Raw genomic sequence first — 21,454 nt, forward strand, 5'->3', positions numbered from 1 at the left:
AGGAATACAAGACCAGATCAAAGAACTAGAAACAGTTTTGTTTCTTTGAAGTCCAATCGAGTTAAGAAGAAAAACTCAAATCTATCTTTTCCCCTCATGGCTAGTAAAAACCAAGAAGGATGAACAGTAATAATGCTATGAATAGCAGAATTATCCAAGCCTTATTCAAAAAGGCAATGTTAGCAACCACTCTGAAATATAATGCTCAACATAGGAACATAAGAACTTAATACACATCAAACCATGAGTATTCTCCTATCTGGAAAAGAATGTTTTGTTAAAGAATAATGAAAGAAAAAAAGAAGTCCAGCTCCAAAATATTATTTTTCCTCCTTTAATTTTTTTCATGAGACTAGTTTTCTTCAGCCTAAAAGACATTTTCCAGTGGACTTTTCTTTTATGCACCTATTACTCCAGGGCTGAACGTAGAAATGATCAGAAACTGAAAATTGCTTAGGCTGCAGTTTACTATCAAATCTACAGAAACTCTATGGGACAAAATATCACAAGACCAGAACTAAGTGAAAAAAAAATTTATTTTGCCTTAATGATGGAACAGTGAAGATTGTGCAAGTTTGATACAGTACAGTTCAATTTGGTTTTCTTAAAAAAAAGTTTGAACACTTTTTCTAAGTAAAGTTTAGTTTTCTGGAGATTTCTCAAGTACAGTTGCAACGCTTCAATGGAGTCAGGAGAAAAAGCTCATGCATGGTGACTGAGCCTTGATTCCAAGAGTTAGGGAAACAGATAAAAAGCATAGAATACAGGGAAATGTTAGGTGTGTTTGTGAAAGACGAAATTGAGAGGATGATGGCCTCCCTAACTGGTGTCTTAAGGCAAAGCTAGGAGACAGGGCATGTTCTGTGTAGCACGTTCTGTTATACTAGAGAGAAGGCAGAAGAAGAGAAAGTACATACAACTTGTTGTTAGATTTTAGGTTAAGGACAATTTAAAGTGTATCTAATTGTACAAACAGGCAAATAAAGCACTGTCAAAATGTCCTCCTAATATAGGAAAATAATCACTATGCCTGCTAGAAATGTGAAGTCATGTATTAACCAAGACAGAAAGTTGGCAGTTTTAAGACAAGGACACTATTGAAACTGCAAGGACACTACCTGTACCACAGATACAAACAATATCCTGCTAAGTGGAGACACATAACCAGCTTTCAATTCCAAAAACACTACTGTAGTCTCCAACTCTACATAATTTTCAGTTAAGCTTTTATAAAGTTCAGAATTTTTCAGCAAAGCAGGTGGGTTTCTTGCAGATCAAAGAAACTGCAGAATTCTGACCATATTCTCTTCCTCTCCCTTTGTTGGCAAATGTATCGTGATAAACATGGTATATATAATCTTACTGGGCAATTCCTCCAGGGTGAGACCAGATCTTCTCTATACTACATAAAACACTAATATATTTTCAAGGTTACATCAATAATGATCAGGAACTCGCAGAAACACTATTAAACCTATAACTCAGGATACCTATGAGCATTCAATATGTGTTCAACCACCTAAAAATAACTCAGATGTAAAAAGCTCCCAGCAGTTATCCTTATCTTGATATCTAAAAGAAACTTAGCTGGGAGCATATTATTAGTTAAATATGCTAGACAAACAGCATTAAAGAGGAAAAAATCTATCCATGAAATTTCTAACTGTGAGAACTGCAAGAATGACATACACACGAGTGACACACATGAAGAGAATTACACAGCAGTTTATGGTACTCTTCATTGCAGCATGTGGCCATCTCATTTCCTCAGAAACAGCCTGGCATCACTGCAGTCAGTGAGCTACAGTAACTGCCAGTACAACTCTCCCCAAGTTCAAGCACACAGTGAATGAAAAGAAGTTGTGTGAACCTTTGAAGTGCTTACATTAATTATCAAATAAGATATCCATTTCATTACTATGCTTCGATTAAAAAAAAAAACAACACAAACCCTGTTAAGTACTTAATGAGATATATAATAATGAAAGCGCTTAATTTATTTTCTGTGTGGTTTGCAAGTGTCCATCTTTAAAAGACTAGAGCTTTTGCTTTTTATTCTGTGGTTGTCACTAATATTCTACACGTACAAGTCACTAAACATAATTCCTGGGGTTTTAAACACTATCTGTGGAGAATACCATCACCCTTTTACTACGTACGCTGCAGTATTATCATATCTCCAATATATCCTACCTGTTATTAAAAATATTGTAATATTTTCCAAAACCAATAAAGCTTCAGTAACTCCACTGTAAGTTTAAGATGGGGAGAGGAGACAGAGCAAGACACGCATTATTTCAGCAACTGCTTCCATGATACATCAACTCTAAATAACAGAGCTCAGAAACAGCATGATGTCCAGCTCTTTGTTTCAACAGGACTGGCCTCCTCCTGTTTAACACTGCAATCCATGCAAATACAACGCTGCAGTGCAGTGATGCAATGATGATTAACCCTGTGAACTGAAATTCAATCAACCAGAGGCTAGATTGCTAAAGCTCAATGTGGGAGCCTGCTGGCAGTGAACCACGACAGGATGGGATGGTGGAAGATGCAGTTGTCCACACAAAGGATCTGGCTATGTTTGTTACATTTTTTTAATTAGTCATTTGAAAATCCAAGTCCATAATCCCCTTGTGTGAGGTTGCTCCAGTGAGAGCAACCACCAGAAGAGCAAAATGAATTAAAACAGCCACAAAACAGATAGTTACAGGTAGACTAAAACTCCTAAGCATGCATTTAAAAAAAAAACAAACCACACCACCACCTTCCCATTCAAGAGACATAATACAGCAAGCCAAGTTAGATGCTGGCAAGTTAAAAACCTTCCACTACAAAATCTGTCCTAAGCCTACAAACAATTACAACCTGTTGCCATAGGAGGATTAGGAAGCAAATAAACCTAATAAGCACTAGGGACTGCAGAACAGAGTCTGATAGCACTGACAAAAACCAAACAAATAGAATCTTCCACACAAGGTAGCCTCAGTATGCATCTGACATGCTTGCTATATACTCAAACCGAGTAAGTGCTCAAGTCAGGAAACACTGGATATTCAGAACCCAGTTCACTTTGAGCAGCTACTTAATAATTTGAAAATAAATAAATAAATAAACAAAAAAGCAACACCAAAAAAACTTGCTGTTTTACAAGTCACAGCCATTTGCAAACAACAGAAACAGACTTGTAAAAATTACAAGTGAGATATCTTCCCCAGAACATCAGCAGGTCTGATTCTTAGCTGACTGCCTGAATTTTTAAAGTATATTTTCACTAACTGAACAAAAAAAATTAATATATGTAACTTGATTGTAAGTGGTGCATTTACCCTAGTATTCATAGAGCATTCCTTGTGAGAGCACTTTTCAGCATCACATAGAAAATTTTAAAACACAGTAAAGCCAGCCCATAAACAGGCAGGTTTTTGGCAACTGTGAACTGATGAGGGCTAAGTACGTGTCCCAAGCCCAAGGTACTGCGACAACAGACCCCACGTACTCCCACTGGCAGCTGAGACCAAGTCTTTCCTTCGTCTTCTTTCCAGTTACTAAAACTGTAGAGACCTCTTCCTCTAACCACACTGCTTAGTCCTTGATCTGCAAACTGCATAGTAGCACGGGTACCGCAGCTCTGCTTCTGCTGGAATACCGACCGATTTGGTAGTTTCTTCAGTTGCTCCCCTGCATGTACATGCAGAGGAAGACACAGCCCATGTTTACTACCGCAACTGCCCCTTCCCCCCGGCTCTCGGACGAGGTCCCCAGCTCACAGCAGAGCTCACCCCTGCCGAGAAAAAGGTTTGACCATCCGGGGCGGGCTGGCGCGATCTGCCCAGGTACACGCTGAGCAGCAAGCTACCAGCAGTACCGCCTCAATTAACTCCTCCGAGGCGGCATTCGCCGCAGCGCGCTGCCGTACCGAGCAGGGACCCCCGGCGGGAGCGGACGGGCCCCTCTTCCCACTCACAGGCACGGTTTCACCGCAGAGCCAAGGCAGGGTTTCGCCTCTCTGCCTCCTCCGCCCCTGACGAGCCGATTCCGAGGCCAGCACGGTGTCCCCGTCCCCCTCCGCCGCCCCGGCGCCGCTCAGGCCCCACCGCCCGCTTTCCCCGTCCTCGCCCTGGGCAGGTGCCCTCAGCGGGCGCCCTCGGCCCCGCGGAGCGGCTGCCTCTCTCCCCGGAGATCTCCGGGGCTCTCCCCGCCCCGCTCCCGCCACTCCTCTCTCTTCAGCGGCCAGAGACTCACAGCCAGCCCCCGACCCCTCCTCAGCCGTCCCCGCCACACATGGCCCTCCGGGAAGCAAACCCCCTTCACTCGCAGCGGCCGCGCCCGCCGCCCCGCTCTCTTCAGCGGGCGTATCCGCCCTCGCTCCCCGCGGACCGGCACACACCGCCCCACCGTGCCGCAGCCCCTTCCCCCCGGCAAAACCCGTCCCTCCCGCAGAGCCCCTGCCCGCAAGCCCGCTTCCCCGGCTCCCCTCAGCACAGACTTGCCCCTCTGCCCCCGCCTCACCCCGCGCTTTCAGGGCCGGGGCTCCCCCGCCTAGCGCCTCCATCCCGCCACTCCCCGCTCCCACAGGTCGCTCTCCCAGCCCCGACCGAGCCCCCCGGGATCCCCACCGACCCCCTCCCCGCCAGCAGCCCCGCTCCCTCGACGGCCACCCGCCCCCCTTCACCCGGCTTCCCACAGCGGCCCCCCGCCCGCCGAGACCTCTCCTCCCGCGGGGGAAGGGGCCCTCGTCCCCCGCGGCCGCACTCTCCCGGCCAGGACCTTCTGCCGCCCGCAGCGGGAGCAGCTGGGGAAGGCGGAGGAGCCCCACCCCCACCTGCTGCCTCCCCCGGCCCCGCCGCGGGCAGAGCGGCGGCAGTGGAGCACTGCCCCGGGACCCCCCCTCACGCATCCCCCCGCCCGGCAGCACTCACCGGCCAAGCGGGGAGAGCGAGGCGCAGGCGGCAGGGCACTACACGGCACTGCCCGCTCCGCCTGCTGCCTCAGAGCGCCGCGGCGGCGGTAGTAGTGATGCCGACCGCGCATGGATTATGGAGGGCGGGCTCTGCCCCGGGCCGGGGCTGCGGGACCACCCCGGCAGGCTGGGGCTGGAGGGGGGAGGAAGAGGAGGAGCGTGAGGCGTTTAACCTCGGACGGACCCGCCGGGCGAGCGGGAGCTGGGGACGGGGGAAAGGCTTCGTGCCGTGGCTATTTAAACGCGGCCGAGCGGGTGCGACTGAACCTGCACCCGTGCGGGCAGGCGGGTGGGAGCACACAGCGACCGGCGACCTGTTGCTCCCCGGGCTGGGCAGGCTCCGAGGCGGGACCTGGTCCCGGCCCTCGTCCCGGCCGGGAAGGTGTCCCGGAGCGCCGGGACCAACGGCCGGCCTCCACCGAGGCACATCCTTCCTCTCCACCCCCAAGTGTGGCCGTGCCATCCCTCTGGCGATTTCTTCTAGGGCTTGGTTTGAGTTCAGGCGGGTTTGCTTTTCCTATCAAGGTGATTTACCCCATTAGCTTTTGGAAAAACATCTTGTTTTACCTTTCCCAAGGGGTGTCCTTATTTCCTGATGGGGTTATGACTTCTTTTAGGGCTGGTATCTGTGTTCCTAAGTGGGTTTTGTTTCTGAGGGCCAGTGATTTATTGGTAAGACAAGAAGCACTTTTCCCACAGGTTGCAATACAGTAACATACACTTTCAAAGGCTCCTGCACTTTCCTCCTTCTGCCTTTGGTGATTTTTATTTGCAGCTTTGACATTTTAACATGGTTCCTCCATTACAATATTAAAACATAAACATGATTCTTACCTCTCTTACTAGACCTTCCATTATTCAGCATCACAGATCAAGGCAAAGCAAGAATTTGCGCTGGAGATCCAACGTCATGCTGGTTCCTTGGAAGTCCTTAAAACACTGATGGAGAAGGCGGTTAGTCTCCCTTTTGGCAGGCAGAAAGAAATGAAAGGTACGGCTATGGCAGCAGTCTGCGTTGCTAATGCAAGTTTGGCCAAACATCGAACAGTTTTCCCACAAATGGTATTTGGTGTTGCTGAACTCTGCTTGTATTTCAGCTCAGGGCATTTGCCAGCAATGCACATCAAAGAACAAGTTGCCACTTTGGCTGCACATAGAAAGAACAATTATTCTGACCACAGCTAGTCCTGGACTTGTTCAGCAGGAAGATACATAGTGGCACAACCCAAAATGGAGTGGCACAGAGCTCAAAGAAAGGCCCTTGACCTAGTTCTTGTTATAGGTCTCATATGCACCCTAAGCCGTGTGTCAAAGAGGGGCAATGCTGTAGTCTTGGGGAAAACACAGAACATCTTGTCAAAAGGACGAATGTGTTAAATTAGCCAGATGATAGTCCTCAAATCCAGAAGTACAGCTCCTGTCTTAAGTTTTGGATTAAAATTGTTCTAAATACAAGAGAATATTCTTTCCAAATAATGGGCTGTGAGTGCCCAACACTATTAATGAGATGATCTGGTGGATTTGATTCCCTTGCTTCCATACAGGGTTAAAACATAAAGGCCAAATCTCACTGGCCTCATTGATTCATTGACTGATTTTAAACTGCAGAGTGAAGGCATATGGCTACAGTGATAAATAACTCCAAGGGTGGAATAGTCTGTAGGAACTTGAAGAGAATGTGGAAATGTGGAAGAGAACAGCACAGAATGAAGTTTCAGGAAATCTTGCCTTGCTAGAGCCAAAGACACTAAGATTTTCTTTTGGATTACTAATTAATACAAGTTATAGGTTTATTACCATTTATGGTAGGCTACCACAGGACTTCTAGGTGAGAAATGTCTATAGTTTGCATAAACAAGGACATGCAACTAGAGTTACAGGAAAAAGACATTAGCTTTCAGGGAAGAATTGAAACTAAATCAAGACCAACACTATTAATGGAGGCATTTCTTCAGTAGACTAAGCCAACACCTATTTTCTGATTAGTATTATCCATGTGTAACAGCTTTCCTGCTTTTTTATGGATGATGCCATCAATATAAGAAAGCTTTCCAGTCACATCTGAGTTTCTTTGTACTATTGGTATCTAGCCTGATACAAGGAGTTTGCCTAAGGTCTCTGGAAGTGACTGAGTTAAGATAATTTATATCGTATTAGGTACTGAAAATGTGTTCTCTGAGTAGCACCTAGTTAAAATGTCAGAGCTTGTCACTGTGAGATGGTAAATGGAAGCATGACCTCTTCAGCTGCCTCCCATTACATTGCTGGCAACTCCAAGTATATATCTGACCTGAAAGTGCTCTAAGCAGCTGTTGACCTTTCCTTGATGTTTCTTCTCCGCTAACTGCATGTCAGGTAGAGGCGGACAACTGTAAAGTGGGAAATACTGCACCCGTTTGCAGCCCTTTCCTTCACTCCCTGTCTCCCTGCCATCCAAATCACAACTGTGTCCGGGCTTGCTTAGCTGCACACTTACCTGCTTGACGTTTGGCTGGGGGCACTGTGAACGATGTGCTGGTATGTGGTTTGCATGCACAGTGTAATGCAGTCACATTAGGGAAGCGGAATGTGTGAAAACGGTGTGGAGTCTTAGCAGGCTCAGAGAGCATCAAGAATACTTGTCCTCCAGGGACTGCATCATCTTTTATCTGTGGTCCTTCATGCCTTAGGGCGATTGAGCTAAAATTAATCAAGATGCCTTCTAGCTTTATTCTTTGTGGCCAAAACTTTTAAATGATCTCAGCACTAAGAGCTGCGGTCAGGTTCCCGAGATAGCTGAACCCCGAATTGCTCACATAAATGAGGAAGCGGTCTTTCAAACCACAGCACAGTAGGTGCTAAGGCCTTTGAAAACCTGCTTTATAAGCATCCAAAACAGGAACAGCTGGATGAAAAAACCTGGCCCGTACTCTGTGGTGAGCATTTGAAAATCTGGCTGCGTATCAATCATCTCTGTTATCTCAGAGGAAAATCCTCAGATAACAGGAAGATACATGAGATTTAGAGCTTAACTATAATGGTTGTATCATGTAATTGATTTTTAAGTAGAGCTCGTGATTAAAGGTCTATTAGATAAATAGCCTTTTTCATTAGCTGGAGTTAAGCTAGGCATAGTATTGCCTGAAGAGATCTAAAATCATAACTCCAACCTTTCCACCTCCCAAAAAGAAAAAGGTCGAGGTAGAAAACCTCTTCTATTGTGTTTAGTCTTCCTCTGGCTCTTTCCTGAGTGTGTGTTCAGGGAGAGAAGGGTGCATGGAAGTGGGGGAGAGGAGCAGCGTACCTTCCCTGCACCAGGGCTATGGAGAATAGTGATTTACACCCTTTGCCAAGAACATGCCGAAGAGTGAATTCTGCCAACACCCCAAAATCCAACCAGTCTACCTATCCCTCTTGTCAGCTCTACCCTTTAGCCTGACACTTGCCCACTTTGCCCAGCTTTCTGCAGGTTATAACCTCCGAGTCCTTCCCTGGCCTCCGCCACTGTGCACTCTGCCTAACTCTGCCCTCCCTCCTGCTGCTGGATGCCACCCTTCCCTTCAGGTCTGGCTTAGCCCTTTGGATTCTGCCAGCCCTCCCAATTACCTAATGCTGCCCAGCAGCACCCACCAGCTACCCACATACCCCATGCCCTGCCTTCCTGTTTCTCCCCTCTCCGACATCCACAGCTGCATCCCTCCTCGTCCTTAATTCTCCTGTGGGATGCGAGGCTTAAGGGATTACGGGCTGTGTGAGTTCACAGCCGAACTCCGAGCAGTGAACTCTTCCAGGCTGGAGCCAGGCTAGCCCAGGCTCTGCAGGCTCTGGGAGAGCAGGGAACTGGGGTTATAGCAGGCAGGAGGAAAGTGTTGCTGTATTAGACACAAAACATAAAATTTGAAAGAATGATTAGGATCCATAAAAATGGTGGGAAGCAGCACAATTGCTGTGTGCTATAGCCTGCCATGTATTTGCTTAATTTCTTACTCCTGAGGGAAAATAAAAAAAGGAAATGGACAATCCTACATTCATTCTCAAACTTAGAAACCAACATGACATTTCATTGTAGACCTTAGATTCATGCCAGTTTAGGCTATGATTTCAGTGAGGATTGCCTTCATTTGAACGGAAGATTTATCCTGCTGTGTATCACTTTAGGATGCCTTCAGAGAGTTGATGTTTTGTCAGCTACACATGTCTTGCCATTACACTCTGCTGTGCCCCCTTCTCGCGACTGTGATAGATCTGCATGACAACTCGTCAAGGAACTTAAAAATTATATTCATCGCTTTTCTTCTGAGGAAACCACTAGTAGTTGCTATAACAGATTTCACAGCTAAACAAAGATACAAAATGACAGGGATTACATGATGCATGTACTTGGAGCTTGTAGCTTCTTTTATGAGCTTCCCCCCCCCCCCCCCTCTGTTTTTCCATCATCTCTGTGTTTTATTTCTGCTCACAAGCTTTGATGCTTGACATCCTGATAAACTACCATGTCAGGAATGCTTGAAATTAAAATGGGAAAGTCAAATGTCTTTTTGACACTGGAACAAAAGGAGCATGACTTGGTTCTGATGTTGTTTGATAACAGATTGGGGAGCAATGGCCAACTACCACCCCAGATTTTCATTCCAGCTCCAGCACCTTACACTTCTCTGGCGATGTAAAGGTCCTGAACAGCAGCTCCCAGGTTCTCTCTGTGGGAACTGTACATAACGAGCCGTCTGATAGAGGATGTGGCCACGTCTGCAAGGGCATTTCAGTTTGTTGGAAAGCAACTTACAGCCTTAAATAAATGCTTTCAAATGAAGTCCTGAAAACCTCCTGTACAAGTGTAATTTCACCTTATGGAAAAAAGGATTTTAAATAAGGATGCCTCTGTTTACCAAACTGACACACACAGTTTGGTGCCTTTTCCCTCAGAAATGAGGGTATGGCCATGGGGCACATCTGTTCTCAACTACTGGTAATTCCTTGCTTGTGACCAGCGAATTGCTGACTACCACTACGACAGTTTCATGTGGTACACCGGTATCTTGTGGAGGCACATACAGGCTTCAACCAGGCTGGGTCCCACAGGCACAGTCACAGTCACAAAGTTGAGTCCTGGCTAATGAAGTCACCTGTGCACATGATGCAAGTGGCCAGCAGCTGTATGTGGCACAGCACTGAGCCTAGCCTGCTGCCTCACCTTGGGCTACAGTCATGGACATCTGGAGATTAGGACTGAGAGATTCTTCGTTCTCTCTTGTGGCTTATTTATTTGATTTGATTTTGTTTTAATCAATGCATTTATTCATCTCTTCTGAAAGCTAGGACCTTAGCTGGACTGCTTGGACAGAAGCAAGAGAGGCTGTAATATATGGTTTAAACAAGCTATTCATCTAATAAGAGTATCCGTATGTCAGTAAGAACAGAACACTACAGAAATAATTAATCAGCCAAACCAAGTACACTCATGAAAGCTAGCACAGAAGCAAAGTCATTGATCTCGATAGTCAGTTGTCAGGAAAGAAAAAAGATCAGTTTTCATCTCTGTTTGTGACCCTGTGGTAAGCAGAAGCCCCCTCAGCGCAGGGTAACCATCCCACGCTTCCCACAAAATGTAATCCTACCTTAGGAGCTTAGCTGCTGCAGTGACCTTCTTTTGTCTGCTTGCTCAGGAGTAAATTCTGTCTGACATGAGTAAAGAAGATTGGAAGAAGGTTATTTTTAATATCAGTATAAAATAATCTGTATCACAACAAAATACAAGAAAGGAAGGCATCCGTTCATTCTGTTTTCAGGGAGAATGACACCACCACCTACACCATCTTGCAGGAAGCGCATGAACAACACACATCGCAGGATTAACCTGACAGGGCCCCTTCACTCCAGTTTCTATTATTAACTTTACACCTAGTGCAAGTGTCCTCAAATGAACTATATGAGGTATAACGATTTATCTTACATAGGCTGTACCTCAGCTGAAAATTTATTACCAGGATAGTAAGAGGCCTGGGTTTTATAAGCCCTTCACAGAGGCATGTTGAGTGTCTGATCCCTAAGTTTCTTATAGCGTGGGTAGAGAACAATTTTTATTGTTACCTTGTCCACGCTTCTGGTCTAGGCGGTGAACTTTTCCCTCCCTCTCCTCATGTTAAACTGCACACTTAAAAAAAAATACCATTTCTGTCCGTCCCCATCCCAAGCCCCCACTTTCCACTGAATGGTTGGGACAGCAGCCTACTATCCACAAGCTGTTATCACGCAAAACGAAGTGCAGCTTCTCCCCTTTGCCGCCTCACAGCTCCAGCTCCCTCCTTGGTCTTCTCAAGTTTGGTACAAAAATGTTCATTACGGCTCAGCAGAAGACTGCAGCCCTGATGATAACATGCTCCAAGCAAAGTGACGTTTTCTCCTCTATAATATAATGGATTTTGTTTTGGGTTTTTTTTTTTTTGGCCAAGGAAGGTGTTTTCAGAATTTTTATGGAGGAGATTGGCTTTTTCTTTCCCTAATGTTCTCATTAATTTATTATTTCCTATATTCTACCTCCCTACTGATTAAACTATGAGAGACCAAGAAAGGGAAAAGTACTCCCGCTGTTGAAGCATGCAAGACATAAAAAAGGGAAGCTGACCTTTAACTCTGCTCCTTTGCCTTTTTGCACGTCAGAATGTCAAATGATTTTCCGTATTATAAGCATTCCATGGCAACACTAAGCGGTTGAGAACAGGGAACATTTATACTGTTGGAGGACACCTGAGGTTTGTTGCTTTAAAGTTAGTCTGTAGTCTTAAAATCTAGCCTAAGAGGTAGCACACAGCTATATTTGTGCAGGCAGCAGAGCAAGAATCAGCCTCATGCTCCAAAGGCTGCAGTGTGCCTCTTGGTTCTGTCCTGCTGCAGGCTACATCTTCCCTCCCTCTGCACTTGAGTTCACAGTCGAGCTGATGAGTACAGCAGGGGCACATCCATGTTGCCATGCTGATTTGCTCTTTGCTCGGGTTTCCAGTCTCTGGCTGCGTAAGTATTAGTTCACGTGTAGTCTCCACACTGGCACAGTTCAAGGAATAGTGAAGTCTGGGGTGCAGGTCGTTCACTGGAGCACATCCCGCAGTCTGCACCCTTTGGCCTGGGAATGGAGGCCCACACAGGCACAGAAAACAGAGACATTGCACACATAATCTGGGCAAAACAAAGACTAACTTTCATCATCATACTTACTCATCACCTGCTTTCATAAAAGGGACTGCAGCAAGTCATGCACTCTTTGGTCTGCACTGCATCTGGTGAAGAAATGAATGATCAAGTGTTGTTTCATAAGCTCCTTGATTCATAGGGTTTTTCTTTTAAGTCAGAGAGGACTGTTCTGATTACCTTGCATGTGATTCACATGCACAACATACATGAAGCCATGAAGACTCACATACTAGTTTCAACATCAAGCTCATCAGGTATGGCAGACTTCTGGAGAGAGGTACCTAGGTTTCAGATGACAGTAGGCCTCAGTTGTATTGTGAACTGTGAACAGCCATCTTCTCTCATTATTAAAGATTCAAATTTTAGCCTTCACCTGAGTTGTCTAGTTTGTTTCCAATTTCTTTTCTACTCTCTTGAACAGCCTCATAATAGTGATGACCAATGTGGTGGCTCCACGGTACCAAGCAATACCAAAGAATTAGGTGTGGTACCACTCAGTAGTGACACTAGTCTTCAAGTCTAACCTCTACATCTTGGCCCAACACTGTTTGATGCCATTTGACCTTTATGAGATTCTTTTAGTCTTTTCCTTTGACAAACTAAAACTGTTATGATAGCGTAGCACCATTCTTGAAGAGAATCTTGCTAAGTAGAACTTTGATGCTTTTCTCTCCTTTTCTGAACTAAATATTAGAAAGAACCGTGTTAAATAATATGTTTTAACACCCACCAGCACTGGTATTGCCTGGTCACTTGATTAAAATAGTGCCTGTCATTGAATGTTGTTGGCTTTCCCTGCTGTCAAGTATAGTACAAGGTATACAGTGTAGAAAAAGAGGGTCTGTGCTTGGAAGAGGCAGTGGTCCAAAGTGAAAATGACAGATAAAAGATTGGGATTTTGATGCCAATTCCAACTAGAAAGCAGCAGTATTCTCTTCAGCATATAAAGCCTGCAAATCCTACACAGCTGCTAAGGTAGAAAAGGTCTTTTGACAAATCTGGAAGCCATTTTTTATTACTCTAATGCTTTATCTATAAATCTGAGCCTGACTCATATTGTGGCAGTCTTTCTGCTCTTTAATTCCCTGAACATTGAATTACAGACATTTGAAGAGCTGGAGGTCTAATAGACTGAGCTTAGATTGCAAACTCCGGTTTCCACTCCTCTCGCTAAATGGACACTTCATTTAACTCCTCTCCATTTCATCCTGCCTATCTGAAGAGGCAGTCACAGAAAGGCCTTACAGGACAATCAAGGGCAGCTACCTGCCAGGCAGATTATTCCCACAAACTTAGAGACTTTGTGTTGTTTTGTTGTACTTAACTTTACAAGTCCAAACAATAGTAATTTTCACGATATTTTGGTAAAGCCTTCTCAAGGCTACCAGTTCTCAGTTTGTGTTGCACTGTGCTCATCCTAGCATTTGCCTCTGTACAGGCTTGAATATTTGCTTTTGCAGATTTGTAGTTTTTACCCTCTGCTATTTCTGGTAAGGAAAATAAATAAATTCCCAAATCATGCTGTAGCTGTAGAAGCAATCATCCTATAAAAAGTAATACACAATTCACTGCAGCAAAACAGTTAATATATTCTATATGAGCTATCTGAGAGTTGGTACAGTAAAGGCATGCAATTAAGAAGTGCACATCAGATGTATTTTGAGCTTTCTTTAGCAGCTGTTTCATATTACCAAACATGCACATTGCAGTGGTTTTGTAATTGGATTTAAGTAGCTTGCAGGATATCTCAATACACAGAGCAAAACCCAGCAAAACATGATAAAAAAGTATGCATAGTCATTCCGCCCAAGAGTTGCCAAAGCAAGAGCACAGAGATCACATGAAAAATGTTTCCTGCCTATGTGAAATCTGTGAAAATTCCCAGAAAGACCAGGAAACAAAGTCTGCCCTGGGGTGGGAATACAGTTTACATTGAACCCAACAAGAGGAGATATATGTGTGTGTAGCTGTCAGCCAAATCTGAATTCTGGTATACATCAAATGTTATTAGTTTGTACTTAGTGACACAGCATACCACATACACTTGAAAAATCCTTCCAGTTGAATTTCCAGCCTAAGTTTGTGTATGTTGTAACCATTCCAATATTTATTTATTTTCTGCAGTCACTTCGTAACATCTGAAAGATAGTAAATTAAATATGTTGTCTTTTGATTTTGGCTGAGAAGCCAAATTTCTTTTTTAATATTGAAGTTCTTCTGCGATGGAGGAGGGGGGGTAGTATTTTTATAATTAGATGTTTAAATCATAGAATCATAGAATACCAGGTTGGAAGGGACTTCAAGGATCATCTGGTCCAACCTTTCTTGGCAAAAGCACTTAAAGATTTTAAGTATACATTTTCTCACCAATTTTAGAGACGGGAAAAAAATATTCTAAGACATTTTTGCTGCTGAAGCAGGATTTGCAATACTACCAGGGACTGCTGTTCTATTTGTGAGCTAAGATTACTCTCAGTGAAATGGCTCAGCTCCCTGAGGTTCTCAAAATTCCCATTATGCCTTTGCCAGATTCACAATAGTCTTGCATTTTTTATTTCACTAAAAAGAAAAAAAAAGGAAAAGCATGTGCGTGGCTGAAATAAAAAGGAAAAGCATGTGCATGGCTGAAAAGCTTCAAAAGCATCTCTGTAGAGCACCTATGTGCTGAAGAGTGTTGAGGATCGTTTACTGCTTAACCAGGAGCTGTGTATCCCAAAGCTTGGAACAAAAGACTAGGGGACAGACATTGTGAAGCTAAAACCTCTTTCTATGAATCTGTCTGTCCCCTCTCTCTCACCTTGAGAAAAACACTGTACTTGCTGCAGTTCACTTTACTGGTTGGCAAAATGGTTATAATAAAACTTGTCTTTTTTCGCAGCTTTCTGACAGCATGTATTTCAGAATTGCCTCTGGAGCCCTGTTTGAAGAGCACTGTATGGTACAGTACAGTGTCTTGGGAAATCAGACAGATGTATGTCATGTTTAGAAATGATTTATCTATTAAATGAGATCATAATTGGTTAAATTGTTGGGTAATTAAGGAATTTTTGCTCTTCTTATTAGATAAACAGACTTTCTATTGCAAACAGTTCTCGTCTTCCTAAATCAGTTCCAGGAAACCCTATAATGTCAGTCACTATTAGCATTTGGAATAGCATTAAGAGCTTTATACGAGCTCATATTAATCTGTCTAGTTTAACCTTTGTATCCAGGCTGCCTCAGTTGCTGTATTTCAAATCTGCAGAATGTCAGTTCTTCTCAGTGGGCAGGAAGAGGTTTAGCACAGATTTAGCAGTGCTTTGATCGTAGTATGAAGTAATTTTGAACTTATTTGTGACCAAAAACATTTCTCTGGAGCACTTTTATTCAGTCTTATCAATTGAGTTGCTTAATCAGTTGGAGCAAACTTTTAGCCTCTCTCTTTTGCTCCAGAAGCTGCTACAAAGACCAGATGAATGTTAAGACAGATAGTAGTTTCAGAAATATTACATTACATTTGGGCACTGGATCTCAGGACTTCAGAAATACCACATAGGCATAGGAACAGAGTAGGAAGAGTCCCCACTTCCCTCTCCCAGCTGCAAAGTCTGCCCAGAGCATCTCGAGACACTTGCCCAACCTGCACTCCAGCACCTTCCGTGAAGGCAGATTCACTGCGTCCCTCAGGCAGTCTGGTCCAACGCTTAATTATGCTCATAATTAGAAAGTTTTCCTAATATCTAACCTAAATATTCTTTGCTGCAAATTAGGTTTGTTTCTGCTCATCCTTCCCTCACTGGACATGGAGAGTAATTGATTGTCGTAGTTTTTATAACAGTGTTTGAAATACTAGAACATGCACTGCAACATGTTACCATGTCCTTCCCCCGGCCTTCTGTTTTCTGCCCAGTTCTTCAAAACTATCCGAAGAGTCATGTTTTCATTTCTGTCTTGTGACCTGTCTCCAATTTGCATACATCCTTTGAAACATATTGTTCCTCTGTGTAAACATGCGACTCCAGCTGAGGGTTCCCTTCCTGAGGAAAGCAACCTAATGACATCCCATACCATACATAGCCTCTTCTTCATGCACTACTGAATCTGCCTTCTTGGTAAGAGCATCCCCGTCCTTGGTGCATACTCAGTGTGTGTGTCGGTCCTTGCAATATCCAGAATCTCTTATGTAGTACTGCCGCCCAGGCAAATATTTTCTGGGGTTTTTTTGTGTGTTTGATTTTTTCCCTCCTTTTCACTTCACTTTCTTTAATTTCGTATGTTTGATTTAGGACTTTCCCAGTTTATAAACATTATTTTGAATAATCCTCTCTCCAAAATGCTTGCTGTGTCTCTCAAATTGGCATCAGTTCCATATTTTATAGGGATACCCTACACCTCCTTATCTGTATCCTTGAGGAAAGTATTGGAAGGCACAGAACTGGGCCCCAAAAGACCCCACTTGAAATGCCTTCAGAGGTTGTCACTGAAGCATTGATATCTAACCGCCCTGTTGCGTACAATGAAAAGATTGACACGCTACCAGTTTTCTTGGTTGCACGTGGAGCACAGTGAAGCCTGTTTTTGTGGTAATAGCACGAAACTAGGAGTCAGAGAGGTTTGATTTTTTTTGTTTGTTTTGTCCCCAACTTTTAATACATATGGTAGAAAGTTATTATAACCTCTCTTTTCATTGATTTCCTTGTCTGTTAAAGGGAAATGAAGATGCTTGTGAAGTGCATGGCTCCTCAGGGGGAAGATGCTATTGAAGTGCAGAATATAAATGGTTGTGTATCTGGCCCTGTCATCACTCATGCTAGTTGAAACTAACGTTGCTGAACCTAGTGAATCTGTAGGACTTACACTCTCGGTATCAGAATCCAGGTCTGTACTATGCTGTGGTCTTGTCAGGACCCTTTGCTTCGATTTCCTCTTCTAGCATTCGGCAGCAGGACGTGCATTTGTACTTGGCTGGCAGTAGCGCTGTGTGAAATGCAGCTGGAAACAAATTCTAATTACAATTCCCTGCGTGCACCTGGCACAAACTCTCACACCATTAAAATGTACCGGTCACCAGTGGAAATGGGGTGTGGGATGAGTCTGTATTAATGGTTGTTGCTATGATTTTGTAATTCGTATTAAAATAGTTGACTTCTTTCCTTTCTGCTTTTAAGCTTCCTGGCAATGATGCAAACCATTTTTTTAAAGCTTATTTGCAGCAAAAGTTTATAATAATACAACAGCTTGAAGCCGCAGTGATATTTGGAATCATGGAGATAAACAAAACTTGTTCCAAATGAAAATGTGCCGAAATGCCTGCTCAGTGCGGTGAACAGCACCGGGTAACCGATCGAGGCGGCCGAGCCGAGCTCCGGCCCTGCAGCCTGGGGGAAGGGGACACGCTGCTGTGCCAGGGACTTGGGTTTCAGCCCCAAGGTGGGTCCTGGGCTCAGTCCCAGCCTCTGGGACCGCTCCTGCACAGCCTGCCGGACCCTGCCCAGCTTCTCCCTGCTTGGTGGCACTGGGGTGACTGTGATGCTGAGCCTTTGAGGGGAAAAGAAGAAATGTAGATGATCCTGGAGGGATGGTAAAAAAAAATGTTGATGTTTATGACTGGCTGCCTGCTTGCTATTTAAACATGCAGGGAGACATCTGATAAATATTTAAGTAGCACCAATTTATTTAGTGCTGTACATGTTTAACAAGATGAATACTAAAGAGGCTAAATAGATTAAGATTTCTAAAATGATTGTGCCAAATGCATCTTTTTACTTCAGGCCTCTGTGTAGCAAGGATGTTTCAACCAGTGTAACTATCTCTTTATATATTAATAAGTCTTGTGCTTTGAAACCCAAATGAACATAGCCTGCACCAAGGTAGCCACGCTGAAGTGAGCAGTATTTTGTGCCACTGCAACACATCCATGGTGCATCCGTATCAACAAAACATCTTCAGGTCAGGCCAGGCTGGGGATTCTGCGCCTCTGCTCTGGCTGTCACCTTGAACATCTTTATCCTCACCTTGAAAGGCTTTGCTTTTGCATGAAGATGGTTTTAATGTTTAATATTGCCCTTGCACACACGCACACTAATCTCACCAAACTCACAAGTAAACATATGTGTATATACATGACATGTGTGACCCCTGTGTATTTCTGTCTCAGTCACATGTGGTGAGGGGTAAGTTTGAGTGTGGAAGATTAGCTTGAGTACTTTGTATGACATATAAAGCCTCAGTGAATCTCACTTGATTAGTTCTCCTGTCCTGACCCTAATACAGAGGTAAAAATATTTAATGGCCTGTACTAAATTAAGTAACACCAGGCTGTGACTCAAGTATGCATGACTAAATCTAGTTTAGTGATTCTTATGCTTGAAGTGTGTCACCAAGCTACCTCCAGAAGAGAATGGCTTAGGTAAATACACCATGGGATCAGCTTGCAAAGGAAGAATCACTTTTGAATACTTGTTTATATTAGTCATATCCATGCAAGAGCCCTCTGGCACTGCTGAGCTTTTGTTTCAGATAGTAGAATACCCATTCGAAATGAAGTTACAGCATCGGTGTCATTAAGAGCTTTTTGCTTTTGTTGTATTTTGATTGAGAGAAAGCCTGCCTTCAGCATGACACCGTGCAGCTATCATGGCCATTGACATCAGGGCAGAAGACTCCAAATATATATTAACCACTATTTCATGTGTTTATTTGCTCGCTCTGCAACACCGGAGAAGCTCAGCTGAGATCAGAGTGTCATGTTATAAATGCAGGCTCGCATCCTGCACAGAGGTTCAACTTCACACAGCTCAGGATGGGACAAGGCCAATGCAAGTCTTCTTAATGGAGCAGACAAAGCTGAACTTTCTGTTCACATAGCTGTGAACATCTCCCTGATACAGCTCCCACTGAAGAATGGGGGCAGAGCTGTCTCTGCCCTGCCACCGGAGCAGCCCTGCCCCACACAGCCGAAACCCGCACCACCAGCAGCAATTCCCCTTCTTGTAGGCAAAGGAGGCAGTGGCTGCCTCTTGTAGGGTTTTTGCTGTCCCCGTCAGGCTTCTGTCTTCAGCAACTGCCTGTTTTGCCCATGTATTAAGCCACTTAAAGGAGGAGGAGGGTTTCCACATGGTCTGGTGAATTATCTTTTGAGCAGAACTGGAGCTATAAAAACCTTAAAAATGCTTTAGAAATTACGCTATCGTGTATGAGAAATACAGCCTATGTGTCCATATATAAAACAGGATTTCATATTAAATGCATTTATCCTCATTCTGTCACCCACGCAAAGTTATTTTCACCATTAAAATTACGCGTGACAACTTGTTTACCCGTTCTGAATGCACTGGACGGGAGCTAGTTTTCCATATTCAGAGCAGAACATACATCACCTCCAAACATGAATATCACATCTGTTTGAGATGCTTGCTAGAAGATTTAATTCCTTTATCAATTTTGTTAGCATTTCAGACAGGGACAGAGCTCTGGGTTCCACACTGTGGAAAGATCTTCCATCCGTCTTATTAACATGCAGTAAGAGAAAGGCTGTTGAAGTTCTCTCAACCAACAGCAAGGAAGGGACACCTTGCCAGTGAGGCAATAAAAAGCCTAATGGGAGGCTACCAAAGTCACAGCATTATTTTATTTGGGAGAGGTTTGCCAGGATGGCAGGAGTCCTGGTGCCTCAGAGGCTGGAAGCTGAAATAAAGACTAGAACACTGCTGTCAACTGGAGGAAGACCCAGGCCTTCAACTAAGTCTCCCCAGTTAATCTGTGGAGATCAAAGACAAGGCAAATGGGGTTTTCTTGTCCTCTGTAACTGGAAAAATATGCAGAGGAGTTATTTTCTCTGGATTTCACAAGACTTTGTTACTTTTACTTACCAAAACATTACGTGAGGATCTGAAGAAAGACTCCCCAGCGTGTGGCCCTGCTTTGAGAAGGCACCGTTCTTCATGCTCCCGCTGGGCAGGATTACCTGGGGCTTCCGCCACTGCCAAGACCACTGTAATTACCAGAGCAGAAAGGCAGTAGATAAGATATCGGGATATAGAAAAACTAGTTGCCTACTGCCTTCTGTATTTACGATTGTTTTGCCCCAAATACAAACACTGTGATCTATTGCATTTAAGGATGTGGAAGCAGAGGAAGAGCTCAGGGTAAACTTGTGCTGCTTTTGAGGGAAGGTTTCAGTAGCATACAAACACTTGCAATGCTTGGTCTCTTGCTGTGAATATCTTTTTTCCCCTAGTCCTGGGGTGAATTGCAGTACGAGATACAGCCTTTAGAAAAACATTAATTAGTATTTCCAATCCACAGCATCTAGCTTGAGCCAGCTGTTCTTTTAGATTCATCTACAGCAGCACATGTCCGTCTCTGAGATTTTATAAACAAATTAGACCGTGTATGTACTTGTTTTCAGTAGCATACAAAGAGGACACACATTTTATGTGAATTTATCCTCTAGCAACTGAAAAGTTCAGTATTTGAACAAGTCATGCATTGGAAGCCCCCATCCATATAGTTGCAAAAAACCCCTTGTGATGAGTGAGGGCAGGAGGGGAGAAGGAATCATCAAAATACAATTCCCAAATTGTCAGTCTGCCTTTGTAATGGCTGCTGGGAGCTGTATGTGTTCGTGTGGCTTACAGACTTATTTTGAGCATTATTGTCAGGCTTTTCCTGGTACATTCTCCTGTGTTTCAGAAGCAATGGGTCAGAGTTACTAAGTGTATGTGCATTATTTACACATCAGTGCTGTGCAATTTCCATCATCCACCTACAGAATATATCCAAATTCAACAGCACACTTACCTATTCATTATGCGTAACTTCCCAAGTCTCAGATACACACTTCAGGCCATGCTTTCCTACATAATTTTTTTTTTTTCCCCCTATTTACTAATTTACTCCTCCTTTGCCCTACAAATGTATATAATTCATCTTGAATATTTTATGCAAAATGCAATAACTAATGGGATTTGAGTCTTGCTGATAAGGATTCAGGTTCTGTAACTGGTATTCATACAAAACTTAGTCTCTAGGTTTCAAAATAGATGCGATTCATAGTTCAAAGCTGCTTAAAGGCACAGAAATAACAATGTTTAAAAGGAAAAAAAAAAAAAAAAGGAATAAATTTCACTCATGCAATTCCCCCAGAATTCTTCCTGAGCAGGAAGAACTTCTTCCCCAAGAAAATGACAATGCTGAAACCTCTCCCATTACCTGTTTGGAAGAACATGAAAAAAGAAAACGTCCATCCTCAAGCTGGCAGCTGTATCATGCTGCAATAGAGTCTTGTTTTCAGTGGTTGCGGTGTTCACAGTCCAGTCTGTAGCCATCTTAAAGGGGGAAGAT

The 21,454-nt window shown here is 43.9% G+C and overlaps 1 protein-coding gene across 1 annotated transcript in view; it reads right to left on the reverse strand.

Annotated features, from left to right (window-relative positions):
* PROM1 (prominin 1) overlaps positions 1-4,981 on the reverse strand; it is a 65,688-nt gene extending 60,707 nt beyond the window's left edge. The window contains exon 1 of the mRNA XM_050895540.1: positions 4,923-4,981. The gene's annotated coding sequence lies outside the window, so the exon portion shown is untranslated. The remainder of the gene's footprint in view (positions 1-4,922) is intronic.
* Between the last annotated feature and the right edge of the window lie 16,473 nt (positions 4,982-21,454).

The sequence above is a fragment of the Gymnogyps californianus genome, chromosome 4, assembly GCF_018139145.2.
Source record: "Gymnogyps californianus isolate 813 chromosome 4, ASM1813914v2, whole genome shotgun sequence".
NCBI lineage: Eukaryota > Metazoa > Chordata > Aves > Accipitriformes > Cathartidae > Gymnogyps > Gymnogyps californianus.